The following is a 17,750-nucleotide window of genomic DNA, read 5'->3' as shown; positions in this document are numbered from 1 at the left end:
AAAGTATAAAGGACAGATACAACTTCTCTTTTTTTGAATTCACTCCTGTTTTTTTCAAAAACTGCATTAGGAAACCGTGTGGCCGTACCCTTACTGTGCCATCCTTGAGTGGGATATGGTGTCAGAGTCAAGGGCAACTCATCAAAAACTGGTGGACACTGCTTCAATACAGTAGGTATAGGATAGAAAACGTATGGCTGATTCTCCTGCTGACTGTCAGTATGGTATGATCAGCTAATGTCATATTAACATTAAGACATAGTAAGACATACTATAGTAAGATTCTTAAGCAGAGTCTTGATGTTTTATTTTTATTTTTTTTGTCATCTTACAGGTCTCTAACCTGGGACAACCTGAGCTGCTAGAGTCTTGATATGTCTTCTGCATAAAATATAACACTGCTACTAATAGTGGATGTGCGTATGTTCTATATACAGTACCAGTAGCGGGGGTCCTGAGAACTCTATCCCTCTGGTGGCCCCACAGCAGACCAGTGAAATGGCAGAGGGTGGACCCTGTTACCAATTTTACATTAGGACTTAGGCGCTTCCAGTTACACCTCTGCAAATTAATTTACTGACAAATTAATATAATTTCTGCAATGAATGACAGGAGAAGGGTTAAGTAACCTTTCCTTAAAAACCATTAGAAATTCCTAAATACCTTGGTGTGGGAAGCTGGAATTTTAACATTTGCTATTTCTTAGGGAAAAAAAAAAAACTTTTGCCAAGTCTTTAAAATGTAACACAAAGAGCCTATTTACAGAGTCTTAAAATATACACCCAGGCTTCTGACCCAGTAGGGAGCTTCCCCTATAACTAGATTTTTGGCCTGCATGTGTAAACTTAAACTGGTGCAGGACGCACTTGTGAGAAATTAGTAGCGACTGCGTCTGAACTAAAATAACATCTAAAATATAACCTTCAACCACATAGTAATTTTGTGTAGCTGACATGGCACATTTGAAGATAAAAGTGACATCCATTGCTTTTATTCAGGAAAAAACAGAGAGACTTTCTCTTCAGGGCTGCAGTTATTCAGTTAGATCTCTGAGATTTGCAATTGCATATTATTTCTGTAACATATGCACATCTACGTGTTAACATCCAGAATAAGTCCGAGCACAGAACAGTGACGTGGGAATGATTTCTAAGACATTCTTTTCATACAATGGTTGAAGTACATTCACATGTAAACATTCTCTACATGATTTCTATTTGCCATGCAATATACACTTATTTAGCATCCATATAGCCACCAATGTAGATGACAAAGCTGACCCTATTTGGCGTCCATTGGTATAGCTGCCTGGGCCTCTTTAAAACACTGTATTCTCCCCTACAAACATTAAATCTGCATTACATAACATGCAATAGAAAATGCCATCTTTTTGAATGCTTTTTACAGAGGTTATCCCAATATTAATTGTTATTTTAATATAATTCAGCTTGAAAAATGCTCCAGTTGTGAGATATTCCCCTTACTTTGATATAATGTTGCCTGCTGGTGCTCAATCTTTTTAATAATGTAAAATGTCCTTCTATTGAGCTGAATGAGCAGGTCACACATGCTCAGTTCCATCTTTCAACTGCCACCAGCCCTATCTACTGTTGAAAGCTGTTAGACTTACGGAGAGAGAGCTACAGCAGAAAGGGTACGCCCAGGGGCGTAGCTATAGGGGGTGCAGAGGAAGCAGTTGCTACCGGGCCCAGGAGCCTCAGGGGGCCCAAAGGCCTTTGTCCGCATAACAAGACAACAGTATTATAGAAAGTGCATGCTGGTCAAGTTACACCTCTGACTGGAGGGAAGGGGTTTGGTCAAGAATTTGGCATTGGGGGGTGCTGTTTCAATTTTTGCCTCGGGTAGCACAAAGAATATGCGCTTCCCTGTCCTTGGCCACAAAGCACTGAGGGAAGGGTGACCCAAGCTGACCTCTTGGACCAGGGCCCATGAACCTTTAGCTATGCCCCTGGGTATACCCCTGAGCAAGGACACACCTTATGAGCTCTGATAGAGATAGAGCAGCAGCAGAAAGGACATGCCTCCTGAAAAAATGGCACCCCCCTGAGTGGTAATAGACAGCTGCGGCAGAAAGGACACCCTCTTTGAGAAAAGACATACCCCATGAGATGTGATATATATATATATATTTATTATTATTATTATTATTATTATTATTATTATTATTATTTATTTTTTTATCTGATGAAATAGGAGTTGTGTATATTTTATGGATTTTTTTTACAGCAAGGACCCTGCTGATATTGTAGATTAAATAAATTTCCAGTGTACATATGCAGGTGGAGTTGTGCCTATTGTGCCATTGTATATAGATGTACTATATAATGTCTGATTCTCATTTTTTACATTAATCATGGGATAATAAAATGCAGTGGTCCACCTCAGTACCAGCCAATTAACTCTCGAGTAGACATATTCACGGATATGCTTAACAAAAGTCAAGTCATTTAGATTTGCCCATATGGGAGTACATAAAATTTTATGAAGCAGAAAATCAACTTCTCCTTTGTTCACATGTCCTCATCCTGTCCTAAATATGAAGGAGCATAATGCGCTCCCATATTATGATCTCTGTATGATGATGAATAGTTATCTTTTTTTTTGTTTTACCTTATATAAACCAGTCATCGGGCTCAGGGCCAAGATCAGGCTGAAAGGACCCCTTTCTGTCTTTACACAGACAAAAATAGCTAGGTATTACACCATAAACCACAACCTTCTAGTGCCAAGATTAACTCAGCAACTTAAACTCGCTTCAATTTATATTCAGCAATCAGCATACCGTGTACTGCTGCAGGCACAGTATATATGAATTTAAAGATAAAAGTAGTGCCCCAAAGCACTTTTTAACATTTCACAAATACGTTTGTTTTTCACCAGTTTTTGGTTTACAAGCTGAGGGAAACACTGAACATATACTTGATCAGGCCATGCATTTTCAGCATTATCTCATGAAATTCTTCCTATTAATTATATACAACCCATCCACTGAAAACGTTCTATGATTAAATATGGAGTTGCTAGATTTAGGTTGTGTCCAAGAAACTATCAGCACTCAACTGAACACCTGTTGACATGGATCAATTATTACAGTTTGTACATTTCTGAGGAATTGTAAGTCTAGGTTCACATCTCTGGTGTATTTTCTGTTTTCTGTTCTGGTCTAGAACCAGAAAAAGTAAAAATGGAAGGGCACCAATGGCGCTTGACAGATCCTATTGACTATAATTGGGTCTGTTGGGTTTCTGTTAGGATGTCTTTCGTTCTGCCGGATAAACTAGTAAATGATTCAGTATTTGTCCTGCATCTATGATGTAGGCTCCTTAGAGAACAGCGGCCAAAGATGTAAACCTAGTCTAATGATAACCACCCATGATAAATGAACAAAGCGGTCAATGATATATAAGAATCATTGTCATAATTTATGAGGCTGTGAAGCTTGAATTTTTTTGTCTGATGTTTGTACATTGCAGCATGGACATAGTTGGTATAAACTGATGGGTCATGTGTGCCAGAGAGAGCACCAAGCCATTCTGCCTTGGAAAAGGCATTTTATATACAGGGTTTGATTCCCTGGATGAATAAAACCTGGTTCTGACTTGGCATTGGAGCATTGCACCTTCAGTCTACTTTCATTGGTGGTGTTCATAGGTGAGTTGATTAATTAGATGCAACTTTCTCTCACATTAAATCTTGTGGTATCCACGCTGGATTAATAAACCTAGCTTTTCCTTATGGTAGAGTTGTCTCTCAGAACTTTCCATATGCTGTTTCACTACAATCGTTGTGGTAATGGTCACCAAAAATGTACAGGTCAAACTCTGCTATCAGATGAGAAATTATTATATCTGATTGATAAACTTTATACATAACAAAAACGTTATTTAGTAAATGTGTAAGGCTGGGACTGCACACCGTGAAAAATATTGGCGGCTGGGGACAGAGTAACGCGGGACAGCCACCTCCATCAGGCGGCCGAAAGCCTCAGTGTCCACAAGCCTAAATGGCAACATTTCAAGGGCCAGCAATTTCGAAAAGTGCGCATTTAGTGCTATTTAGTGCTATTGCCTGTGGGTGGGTGGCTGGGTATTTGCACTTTTGTTCAAAGGCCTGGGGTATAGACATCTGTACGCTGCGCTGGGACACAGAAGTGGATGTGCTAGCGGATGGTGCTTGCGAAGGTCCAGGTGCATGGCGGGAGGCATCTGGGCCTGCATCATGGACAGGGGATTGGCCAGCACATAACACAGGGGAAGAGGAGGCAGTGGTGTGACCTGCAGACACTTATTGTGGACCCAGGCGTTCGGCCCACCTATTAGGGTGCTTTGATGCCATGTGGCAGGTCATGCTGGTGGTGGTGTGGTTGCTAGTGTTCACTCCCCTGCTCATTTTGGTACGGCACAGGTTGAAAATGACAATTCTTTTATCGTCCGGACTTTCCTAAAAAAAGCGCCAGACTGCGGAACACCTACCCCTTGGGAAGGGGGATTGCCACAAGGGGGTGCTCCAGGGAACAGTTGCGGGCCTGTTTGGTGTGGCCCGCCTTCTCCCTTTTGGTACCCCTCTGCCTCTTTCAGCCTGTTGCGGTGCTGCAGATCCCTTCCCCTCTGTACTGCTGTCCTCGCTTGGCTTGCCACCTTCCCACGTTAGGTCAGTGACTTCATTGTCCACCACCTCCTCTTCCACTTCCTCACTCTGGTCATCCTCCTGACTTGTTGACCTAACAACAACCTCAGTAATTGACAACTGTGTCTCATCCTCATCATCAACCTCTTGAGACACTAATTACGATTGACTTATTGGCAACTGTGTCTCATCATCATCCTCCTCGTGAAACACTAATTGCCGTTCCCCACCGTCATCTTTTTGTGACTGTGGATGCTCAAGAGTTTGGGTATCAGGCCACAATAACTCCTCATGTCTCTCTTCAAGCAGGCTTGTCGAGATGCCCAAATCAAGGAATGGCAAAGAAAAGAGCTCCTCGGAATATCCGAGTGTGGGATCACTTGTTTACCAAAACTCTCGATGGTGGGAGGAAGGAGTTTCAGGGTGAGGATTCTGTTGACCAGACTCTTGGCTACTGAGACTGGACTTTGAGGAAGACAGGGTGGTGCTTAACCGACTGGAAGCATTATCTGCTGCAATCCAACCGACCACCTGGTTGCACTGGTCTGACTTAGAGAGTGGTGTCCTGCAACGCCCTGCAAACTGGGACATGAAGCTAGGTATCGTGGATGAGTATGTTTCTTGTACTCTGGCAGCAGGCACAGTTTCACCGTGCCCAGGGCCATGGCCTCTGCGTGCACCATCAGCAGCACGGCCACTTCCCCGTCCCTTACTGCTCGCCTTGCGCATATTAAATGGTTCATATGCTTGCAAGTATGTCACACGTACAGTAGCGCAGGTTTTGTAAGTGTATGCGCAAATAAAGTACACAGAATGTTACAGATATTTTTAGGATGTGCACACGTTAAACAGGAGATGTAGCACAGATCATAGTCTATGAGAAAAGTTAACAGAATGTCACAGATAATTTTAGGATGCACAAACGTTATACAGGAGGTATAGTGCAAGTAATGTTGCTGTCAAGCGGCGGCTTCTAAAAAAATTACACTGAAATAATGTCACTGATATTTAGGATGGGCAAACGTTATACAGGAGATGTAATGCAGATAATGTAACTGTCCGCAGCGGACACCATCTAAGGGAGAAGTACACTGGATGTCACAGATATTTTTAGGCTGCGCACACATTACACAAGAGATGTAGCACAGAAAATGTCGCTGTCCCCACGGCGAAAAAAATTACACTGAATGTCACTGATAAATCGGATGCGCTAACGTTATACTGGAGATGTAGCGCAGGTAATGTCGCTGCCACCAGCAGCAAAAATATTAGACTGAATGTCACTGATATTTCGGATACGCAAACGTTATACAGGAGATGTAGAGCAGTTAATGTAACTGTCCGCAGGGGACACTTAAAAGGACTTTTGTGTTCTAACATGTTTTTTCAATAAAATATTACTATTTCACTCCCTACGCTTTCTGTCCCTTCTCCAGCACAGCTCTCCCTGACAAAGACTGAGCCGAATTCGTGTCATCGGGTGCTATATAGCACCCGATGACGCGTTCCGGCCAGCCAATCACTGTAATGCCAGTAACCAACATGGCTACGGCATTACAGTTAATGGCAGTACTTACCTACACGTTTATTGGTTGCTTTTTCATAGACTTGAGAAGAAGAGGAGATTGAGATTTATCATTGTTAATGCCTGACGAAGGAGCCTATTTGGCCCTGAAACTCGTTGCCAGGACAATTTATAACACATAAAAGAATTGCTGCTAAACCAGTGAAAGCCTTCAATGTTTACTTTGGTAGTACTGCTGCACTCCCCAACTCTCTTCTTCTCCAGAAAACTGTACTGTGCAATCCTTGTTTCCTCTGATGACAGAGTTTGAGGAAAGATCTGTCAGCAACTGCAGACATGATATTGGGATGGGATCCAATAGCAAAAAAAACTCATGTCCAAGGCCACCTTTAACCTGACCACTGCTCTGCCAGAAACAAAATAACTTACATGCCATTTAGCCATAGAATGGAAGGATCCTGGACCTTACGGAGGGATCCACATGGGATTATGGTCATCCCTATGGTGGATATCTCTGTGGTTTTGGCCAGAATTTTTCCTGCCAAATGCAAGGTTGCCATCACTGGGCAGATTGCCCAGGGTGACAACAGTACACTGATTGGTGTTGCTACTGCTTCGGCAGAAGTTGTACAATGATGCTCTTCATTGGTTTTGTCATTTTTTCAATGGGGTTCTGACTGAGTTCTGTGGAGCTTTTCTGCCCTAGTAACAGGACCTTATTGGTTGTTGGAGCAGGCTTAGGGGTATAAATATGCGGCGTTTCGTGTCTGTCCTGGCTTACCTCATCTGCAGGATTGAAGAATCTTCGGCCCCGCCCTCCCACCCCTTTGTTTCCTCTGTCACGGCCTTTTTTGTGTTAACCTGGGGTGAATTGCTTGTATATTGAAATGTTTGCTAGAGCTCAGCTTAAGGCTGAGCTCATTTGTTAATTGTAATTCCTTATTATCGTTTATGCTGATTATTAATTTTGGGTTATTGGTTATTCAGTTATAAAGTTATGAACAGCACAGGTTAACTAATAAAGGCCGTCGCTAAAACGTATTTGCATTTGTGAAATTTGTCTTGTTTTTATTTGTTTATTTTTTGAATGGTGTAAGCTTTGAAGGTAAAAGGTATGACCTATGAGCCCATGGGTGAAACTTCATGTAGATCTCACACCTCTGGCTCACTTAGGATAACCCCTTTATATACTGTATACTACATATCTGCCCCAGTATTTTCTTTCTTTCTTTTTCCTTTTCTTTCTTTCCTTTCTTACGTTCTTTCTTTCTTATACGTTTATTTACCCAAACGCCTTACCATTATTAACTATTGTAGGTCTAACCCCATCCCTGGCCTTGTGTCCTTGGTTGCCCTATTGGTAGACATCTGTCTGATAATCTCGTTAGGAATGCAGCTGTTTATATGGAGTCCATATGAATTCTTTTCACACGGTTCATGGCATTTCGACCGTTGCTCTAAATCTACAGAACTGAAGAGCAGATGTTTCCTGTCTAACGTCATAGCATATTTAATATAGATATAAAACCTCCTGCCTGAATTCATTGCACACATCATAAGCACAGGTGATGTTGTAAAACATATCCACTCATATCAAGTGCAGAGTACCCTTGGTTCATGGTTTCAAACTCGCACATCTTTACAGTCAGATTAGTTTATTCCAGTTGTGTTGGTATCCCTTAGGCACGTCAACAAGGATTTTGAACAGTATCCAGTGAAATCTGTTGTTTCATATAAGTCGATATGTACTGTTGTTTAATTTATACATTTACATAAGTCTAAAACCTGTTTTATTCTGTAAATTATTTTATAATTAATAAATCTTGAAGAATAACTGCACTAAAAGAGATATCATAAAAGTACTGCTAATGAAAGTACAGTAAGGAAGGCTGTCAAAATCATCACTAAAAAAAGAAGGTAAAAGGGAATGGTAACATCATTTGTAAGGCTGAAAAAAGACATCTACCCATCAAGTTCAGCCTGCTATCCTGCAAGCTGAAGGAAAAAAGCCCTCATTAGGTAGAAGACAATTTTCTCATTTTAGGGGTAAAAAAATCATTCCCGACTCCAATTAGGTAGTCAGAATAACTCCCTAGATTGACGACTCTTCTTCAGAAAACTAGTAACTGTATTATTATTACACTCCAGAAATACATACAGAACCCTCTTGAACAATTTTAGTGAGTTTGAATCAAATGTTTGTCAAATATATTTTTTCACAAAGTTTTGGTGATGCTATGTTTAATTTTCACAGTCATTTTCTATATATATATATATTTTTAAACTAAAATCTTCAGTTTTCACACTGATCACTAAGCCTAGTAGTAGGCTGACACTTCCTGTTCTGTAGAGATTACTTTTCTGTATTCAACACATTATATTCACAAGTAGGATCACAATGACAGATAACATCTACAGTTTGTGTGTGTGTGTGTGTGTGTGTGTATCTGTGTATATAAAACAATAGGTGATGGTCACAGCTTATATACTCTCCCTCTCTGCATAATGACCTATGTACAGGCTACAGAGCATGTCAGGAAAACTCTCCCATAAAAGCCAGTGAGCATCTCTGAATTATATGGTCCACATGGCTACTGTTAACCACAGATTTAGTAAGGCTTCTTTCACACTCGCGTTTTGGTTTTCCGTTTGTGAGATCCGTCATGGACTCTCACAAGCGGTCCAAATCAGATCAGTTTTGCCCTAACGCATTCTGAATGGAAAAGGACCCGCTCAGAATGCATCAGTTTGCCTCCGTTCTGTCTGCGTTCCGCTCTGGAGGCGGACACCAAAACGCTGCCTGCAGTGTTTTGCTGTCCGCCTGACGAAACTGAGCCAAACGGATCTGTCTTGGCACACAATGTAATTCAATGCGGACGGATCCGTTTTCTCTGACACAATCTGGGACAATAAAAAACGGATCAATCTCCCATTGACTTTCAATGGAGTCCATGACGTATCCGTCTTGGCTATGTTACAGATAATACAAATGGATTCGTTCATGACGGAGGCATGCGGTTGTATTATTGTAACGGATCTGTTTTTTCAATTCCATGACGGATCCGCCCAAAACGCGAGTGTGAAAGTAGCCTAAGATGGATTCCCCTTTTATGTGTAGAAAATAAAATGCAAAAAAAAGTAGACTATAAAAAAACGCCAAGGGGTTGGCCACTTTCTGGTTACTATTCATCAATGTGTTTGTAAGATGACTATATACTGTAGCACTTGCTAGTATAGGTTTTGTTAATATTCTGTGCCATTTTCTATACCTAAACATTGGTCACAAGTAGCAAGAAAGGGGCCAGACTCTTTAAAGATATCAGCTATGATTTGTTTTAATATCTTTGCAGGGAATTTATCATAGACCAGCATTTTACACCGGTCTGTGATATCCCCTGTTCTGGCGAATGAAGCGCCTAATTTATGACGAGGCGCATGCCTCATCATAAATTAGGCTCATTCTCTGGTAGTCCATGCACCCAATTTGAAACCCAGGGCAGATAACTATTCCAGACCCACCTTACCAAGCTCTCTTCTTGGGAAAGTGTCAAGGGCAGCGTAGAAACTCCACATGCACCTAAATTTAAGCGCAATAGCATTTAAAAAGTCAAGGCTTAAGACTTTTTTAAACCAGAAAACTGTCATGGGGAGAATAATAAATTCCCTCTTTGTGTTTATGTCTGATTCCGTGATACTTACCAACCATTGATCCACTCTACTTATATCACAAGCATAGAATGTGCCTACAATTCTTTTTCTTTAGCTCTTGCTGTTGGAGCTATACCAATAAAGATTATTATCTTTATTATTTCTATTAGGTACTGCAGATTTACAGAAGGAGTTAGAATAAATCTTCTTTAATATTAAGGTAATTTTCTGTAATCTGTAAAATATCAGTAAGACATTAGCAAAGAAATGTAGATACAGTAGTTCGTGTTCAGCTCCCAAGCCAATAGAAATTCAGTGGCTACTTGGGGATGGCATGGATCATTCAAAAGAGACCAATATTAAAGTAAATAAATTGGCTAAAAATAATCAACCAAGAAACAGGAGAACCCTAAATGTAATACTCAAGTCGTTTTAATACTTATGTCATGTAGATTTGGTGGCTCATAGGTTATCATGGTGCCTTAGAACAATGGTCTTCTAGGTTTAAATGCAACCAAGGCCACCTGCATGGAGTTTCTATGTTCTCCCTGTGTTTGCATTAGTGTTGAGCACGAATATTCGAATCGCAAATTTTAATTGTGAATATCGCCACTTTGAGAATTTGCGAATATTCAGAATATAGTGCTATATATTCGTATTTACGAATATTCTAATTGCGAATTTGTAACGGATCTCCTAGCACCCCGACCGGTACCTCCGTTGATAGATGCTCCTAGTGCTTCCCGAGGTCCCCAAGCACTCCACTTGACACCGTAAGCGCTGCAGACCCCACGAACCGCCGAAGCTTGGTTGAGGTCTCACTGTCTCCTACCCACCCTGGACCTACGACAAGGCTCCAGGCTCCAGTGGGTGAACCTCTCCTAAATCCAGAGAGCAGGAACAGCTCTTACAAGAGCTAGTAGTTATAGCCAGGGGAGTATAGCAAATCTTCAGCGTATAGCAATCCCCCAGTGTCGATCAGTTACCCAAACACCAGCCTCAACATGATGAAGGATAAAACAGGAACTCTTTATTTTAACACACAAGCATTGATTTATACACATTTTTCAAACAAGGTTACCACCCACAGGGTTTTGTAAAAACAGCCAATAACCACGTACAATACACTCAGACACTCCCACACAAAATCCTCCCCTCTGCCTGCGATACCATTACCTCACACTGGGTTGATGTAATCATCTCAGGCAGGAGAATACACAATATCTTCTGTCCTGGAGACAACTGAGAGGTAATTCAATTATCTCTCAGGACAAAGGACATTGCTAATACACACAGAGAGACAATGGAACAGACCTCACTACTCAACGTATACAATGTCCCACCCTTTTCAATACACATAGACATTTAACATCCCAAAATGGCACGAATTAGACCAGGGTTTCAAGTTAGTATAAGTCCTTTGTGAACAAAGGAAGCCTGGCTGATGAGAGGGCCCATAATCCTGGGGCAAGAGGCTGGTAGCCAGGCCCGTCCAAAACTCAGTGGCGAGGTTGGTTTCGCCACAGAATTTATGGAAAATTTATTGCGAATATCGGCACTTAGCAACATCCCTAGCAACTAATAGGAAAGTTGCCTATAGGAGTAGTGCTGATCGCTAATTTTCGTATCGCTAATTTTATCGCAAATTTTCCAATTGCCAATTTTCGCAATCAAGAAAATAATGACTGGAGATCACGAATTCTTGAATTCGCGAATATATGACAAATATTCGCCCAAATATTTGCAAAATATCACGAATTCGAATATTGCCCCTGCCGCTCATCAATGGTTTGCATGGGCTCCATTGGAGACAGAAAGCAATGATAATGTCAGCACTATATAAGTGAGTAAAATAATAAATAAGGTCTTTCTAGCGATTCCTCTCTGTAAAAAAAAAATGCGGATTTGTCCTTATACTGAAAGCATGAGTGAATTTAGGTCAGATGAAAGAATTCCTGCGGAAACATCGCTTTTCTGCTCCAGTTCCCTCACTCGGCCACTGGACGCAGAGCTACCGCCGTCACTTAAATTATGTCCTTTCCATCATCACTGGTACATAGTCAGCGAAGAGAGACCGCAGAGACAGCAAAGGTCCCCGCGGGTGCGTGAGAGAGGGAGGGAAGCTTTCCTCGCCTCCTCACCCTGACAGTGCGCATTAAGATTCCTGTAACTGTGAAGAGAAATTTTATGTATATTTTCACCCCGGCGCTTACGGCAAACAAAGCTCTTGGTTTATTTTTATACTGTTCTCTACCCTCTCGGTATAGCCCTATCAAATGACGCAGTAAATAGAACGGCATTGTATATTTGTATATATTCATACTGGTGTATATTTAGTTTTATTAGGAAAAAAGGATAGTCTGATTGAAAACTAGATAAAGCAAAAAGTGGAGCTGGACCTCCCAATTCCTTGATCATCTTTGAGATGTTTCTATATAGTTGATTCAACAGGATTTGAAAACATACCCCTGACTATATAAGGTCTCACAGCTGACAATGCATATCAGAGCAAAAAAAAAAGTCATATTAGAGGAAAGAACTGCCTGTAGAACTTAGAGACAGGATTGTGTGGAGGCAGTGATCTGGAGAAGGGGACAAAATATCATTAACATTGGCTTCCATGATTCTTAAATAGAAGAAGTTTGGAGCAACTAGGACTCTGCCTAGAGCTGGCTTCCCAACCAAACTAAGTAATCGGGGGGAAAAAGACCTTGGTAATAGAGTTGACCAAGAACCAAATGGTCACTCTGGCTGAGCTTCAAACATCCTGTGTGCAGATGGGAAAATGGGGCAGAAAGAAGCCTATGCTCAGTAAAAGACACATGAAAGTCCACCTGGCGTTTGAAAAAAACACCTAAAATACTCTCAGACTGTGAGAAACAAGAACCCCTGGTCTGATGAAACCAAGATTGAACTTTTTGACCTCAATTATAAGCGTCATATTTGAAGGAAACCAGACACTGCTCCTCACCTGCCAAATACCACTCCTATAGTGAAGCATGGTGGTGGCAGCATCATGATGTGGGGGTGTTTTTCAGTGGCTTTCCCACAGGGAGACTGGTGAGGGTTGAGGCAAACCAGAAATGAGCAAAGTACAGAGAGATTCTTAATGAAAGTCTAATCCAGAGTGCTCTGGACTTTAGACTGGGCCAAAGTTTCAGAACAAAGTAAAAAGGTCTGAAGACTTCCCGAATGCATTGTAGATCACAGCATTAAAGGAGTTTCCACAATTAGGGAAACATGGATGCTTTCTTTTAGAAATTAAGTTACACTTGTCCATTATTTGTACTAGATTTCATCTTCCTTGAAATAAATGGTGCTGGGCTACAATACCACACACAACCTGTTGACAGATTTTTGATGATTTTAGGAAAAGGCAGCCATGTTTTCCAGTTGTGGACAACCCTTTCAATAAGAACTGAAAGTTGTGATAGACCCTAGTGATAAATGATCTGTTTTAAAATCAGCTTCAAATGGGGTTGTCTGACATAATGGGTCCAGTTGTCACAAGGCATGTTATCATTTTGCTGGCCTTACTCTAAATCTTTATTTCTGGGTATTTTTTTTAAATCAGCTTCTGATTAACCAAGCGTTCTCTGGAAGGCAATGAATAATGTGATCCATAAAATAAGAACAGCATTGTAGGTTTGGAAATATCAGAGGTCACTGGAGTCTGGGGCTGGCGAATGGCAGCAGCCTTTATGTCCTCTATGTATTTTGCTAACATGGCAATGATTTTGACCTAGAAGACTTCCTAATTGTAAATGTCTGTTGTTTAAATAAGGTAATAGGTGCAGTTCAGACCTGCGAGTATAGGAATTATAGTGCTGTTTTTTTTTTTTGGGGTGGGGGGGGGGTTTGTGTGACTTTATACATTGCGCCTCTGGCTCACTTGAATTTTAACCGAGAGTTAGATCTGCTGCTTTATTTCAGGAATCAGGTCAATGTTAATCCCTTCAATGATTTGGAGCTCAAAATTGGGAGTGCACTGACTTTAATGTAGAGATTATTGATGTAAACTGTGTCACTGGCTATAGTCTATGTACGTTCAGTTTTATACCTTATGTATATTAACCATACTTTATCCAAGGAACAATCAGCTCCAATACATGCACCCACAAGTATAATGCCTCAAATTTTATATCAATATGATTTTAACAATCATTCTTGCAGATTTCACTTTCTCAGGGAAGGGTTTATCATTAGGTACTGATTCCTGTGCCTGTAGTTGACATGGGCAGAATAGAATCTCCTTCTCTGCACAGGATGTTAAAGGGAAATGTCCACCTTTGTACAGACGCTTTTGATTAACATCCATATTAGTGGCAGTTTTTTGAGCCAAAGCCAGAAGTGAATCCAGTACGAAGGGAAATGTATAAGGGCTCTTTCACACGAGCAGATCCCGTGCATGGAATCTACTGCGTAAAAGACAGCCAAGCTCCGTTCCGGACAGCAGAGATTTGCCTCTTTGTAATCTTTTTATTACAAAATCATGGGGACAACTTTATCTCACTGTGATTTTGTAATAAAAAGATCACAGAGAGGCACAGAGCATTATCAATCATTTTAATGCTCCGCGCCTCTGCTGTCCGGAACGGGGCTTGGCTGTCTTTCACACAGCGGATTCCCCGCACGGTATCCGCTCGTGTGAAAGAGCCCTAAGTCTTTCCTTTATATTGTTCATTTCTTTCCAACTCACTTCTTGCTTTGCTTTGGCTCAAAAAAATGCAGAGGGATGGATTATGAAGAGTAGTAACTCTACATTGTCAGATATGGCAGTAGCAGTAACTGATGTTACCAGAACCATTGCACGACAAAGAGTCGCTGTGGAGTCCTAGCCTATTACTACAAAATATGCCACAAAATGTTCTGTGCATCAATGTGTAGTTGATGAGCGGTTTGACGTCTTATGACAACTTTATTTTAATCTTTGGTATAGGCTTCTAACTCCATCTTGCTCTGCTGATTTATTTGTACATCACACTGCTTGTTTTTAAAGGGTTCAATAAAAACTCAAGCATACCCTGTAAATGTACTGAAATAGCAAAAGAAGAGATGCACATCCCTTTTCTCCCCTCCTGCTTCCAGTGCTGCGCTCTGGTCCTCTCCTCTGACGTTTCATACTGAGGCCAGTGATTGGCTGCGCAGTGACATGTGTGCATGGAACGACACCGCTGCAGCCAGGAAGCAAACACCTGTGGGGAGGGCCGAGCTGGAAGCAGCAGGGGGGAAAAGAGGTAAGTGTGTAACGGTTTGCTATTACAGTAGTAGGAAATTATGCTAAAAACACAAATTGGAGAAATCAGTTTTTCACCTGCTGTATATAGCATAACAGTAGGTTGACTTGTATGTGACATCAGATAATAATAGTCAAAAATAAGCTTTTTTATAAAATGTTACAATTAAAGTAAATTCCACATGTGGTAAAAGTTAACTTGACATTTAGTTTAAGGGCACTAATGTACATTCATTTTGAGTGATGGGTACCGAAACATGGTTACCGCTAATTGCTAGGCAGCACCTATGTTTTATGTGTCAAGTCCAGGTGCAGCCTCACAATTAGTAGTAACCGCAATGTAGTACCCATGGCTTAAGACGCATGTGTATTAGCATCCCAATTTTACATTTTCAATGGATTTTTTGTGCTAGGGTGGGTTCACATCTGCCTTCTGGATTCCATTATGGCTTTCCGTTACAACGGAAAATAACGGAATCCATAAGACGGAAGTTAAAACGGAAGCCTTTAAGAGGCATTCCATTTTCATCCGTCTTCATAGAAGTCTATGGGAAGTCTGGTTCCCGTTATGCAAGATGGAAAACAAAGTCCTATCGACGGGACTTTTTTCTCCGTTCTGCATAACGGAAATGGGACGGATCCGTTATGATTCCCATAGACTTCTATTAAGACGGAATGCCTTTTAAAGGCTTCCGTTTTGCATTCCGTCATAATACAAGTCTATGGGCAGTATAACGGATCCGTCCTTCCGTCTCATGGATTCAGTTTTTTTCCGTTATAACCATGTTATAACGGAAAGCCATAACAGAATCCAGAAGGCAGATGTGAACCCACCCTTAATGATCAATTTTAACTTTGTTGCAACTGTGTATTCAATTTTCTAAGTGTCAAGTCATCATCTGTATGCATTGTCAATTGGACCTAAAATGGCTGCATAATTTAGTTTATAACTTTTTGGTATTCCTTCCTGCTGAATTATTCCAGATAAAACCCCAAATGATAATTTTGCCTAGATTCTAGCTGCTACACTCACTGACTACCTCCAGTAGATCATTTCAGGAGATGCACAACTAATTGGTGGGTCATGATATGCCCTCATTACACTCCACATTGCTTTTGTCTTAATTCAGAGTAGGGGTTGGAGTATGTCACATTCTTCTGAGAGCTGTGCCAAGTGCTGCCAGGAGGTGTGGGCACTGGAAAGGAGCGATGTCAAGGTCTGGGAAATTCCTCTTATCAAAATCACTCCCTCTACAAGAATAATCCAATAATACTGGAAGGCATTCCTGCTTTATGACAGCGCATAGGCTGTATCCAATTCACTGACTACAGGCTGCTGCTCGAAAGCTGTAAAAAAAACTCACCCAGCCCTGAATATGCATTAACGGAATGATGAGACGATATGAAGGAATTGCTGTTTATGCAAATTCCTAATATATTAGTTTAGGTAAAATGGCACATACAACATTTTTTGATTTTCCAGTTTAACACCTGATTTATTGGCCTGTTCACACGTGTTGGTTTGAGATCATTTCAGAAATGATAGAATTTCTCTACTTTGCAGAATTCTGTTGTAATAAAAATTTTCTTGTGTGTTTTTTTCTGCAGAACATCCATCTTGATGGCCTGCCAGCTGTTCTCCGGGCTCACTGATTACTCATCCTTCTGTAATTACCTCGGCTGACTGCAGGGTATCAATTAAATAAATCTCTCAGCAAGTTTGGGAATGGGTTAATCCTGGAGTCTAGAGCACAAAGGATATACAAAGCATATTTCTATGTCTGTCGAAAATATATCATTTGGATCATAAGTGCTTGCATTGGACACGATTCAATGGCAGCTAGCTTTCATTTGGATGCCATTCAAGTTAATGGATGCCATATGCCTGTCTTGATGAACATTCAACGCTGTCGGTGAGTTTGGTATATGAAGGCAAACCATCGATCGTTGACTGTACATCACGGCAAGACTGATGACTGCTGTTCTTGTCTGGCCATTTTTCCTTATGGATTGCAGAGTAACCAACCTCTTTTCTTTGAGTCACTAATTTTTCCGGAAATTCTCCTTCTTGACTTGGCAATGCCTTATTTGTCACAAAACACAATTATTTATCAAATAAAGCTAGTTATTTTTTGTCTTTCCAATAAAGCCTGACAAAACATGGCTTGTCTTTGAAAAATGCAAGATTAATATAGTGCTACTTAAAGGGGTTGTCTCATGACACAAACCTTTTTCAACAGAATCCAGAAACCCCTGACAATCAACCCCTGTTATTGCTACGGGAGGACACAGCCACTGTAGGGAACATGTACAATTACATGCCAGCTATTCATGGCTTGGTACAGCCGAGCAAGAACGGCTCATTGTTTTGGGCTTTTTATTGTGTCTCATAGAAACGTGAGCCAGAGCGACAGACCTCTCTGTATGATGTCTGATAGCACTAATAGGGCATATGAACAGTGGTTGTCCAAGTGAGAGAAACCTTTAATATGAACATTTTGTTGGTTCATTAGGAGACTTTTTATATCGTTGATATACCATCTGTCGAGCCTCTGCCCTCTTTGTCTCTTGTTTGAGAGGTATGGCTAAGAAAGAAATGAGACAGATTGTAATTACAGACTTTAGCGTACCTGGAGTAATCACAAATGATGTATAATGTATATATGGATTTATATTCTTTATTCTCTCATTCAC

The 17,750-nt window shown here is 40.9% G+C and overlaps 1 long non-coding RNA gene across 1 annotated transcript in view; it reads left to right on the top strand.

The window, feature by feature from the left end:
* The window catches only part of LOC120979738, a 65,539-nt gene extending 48,702 nt beyond the window's left edge, over positions 1-16,837 (top strand). The window contains exon 3 of the long non-coding RNA XR_005774374.1: positions 16,665-16,837. This is a non-coding gene — a long non-coding RNA (uncharacterized LOC120979738). The remainder of the gene's footprint in view (positions 1-16,664) is intronic.
* The last annotated feature ends 913 nt before the right edge of the window (positions 16,838-17,750 follow it).

This window comes from Bufo bufo, chromosome 9, assembly GCF_905171765.1.
Source record: "Bufo bufo chromosome 9, aBufBuf1.1, whole genome shotgun sequence".
Classification (NCBI taxonomy): domain Eukaryota; kingdom Metazoa; phylum Chordata; class Amphibia; order Anura; family Bufonidae; genus Bufo; species Bufo bufo.
This window is presented reverse-complemented; position numbering and strand designations above follow the sequence as displayed.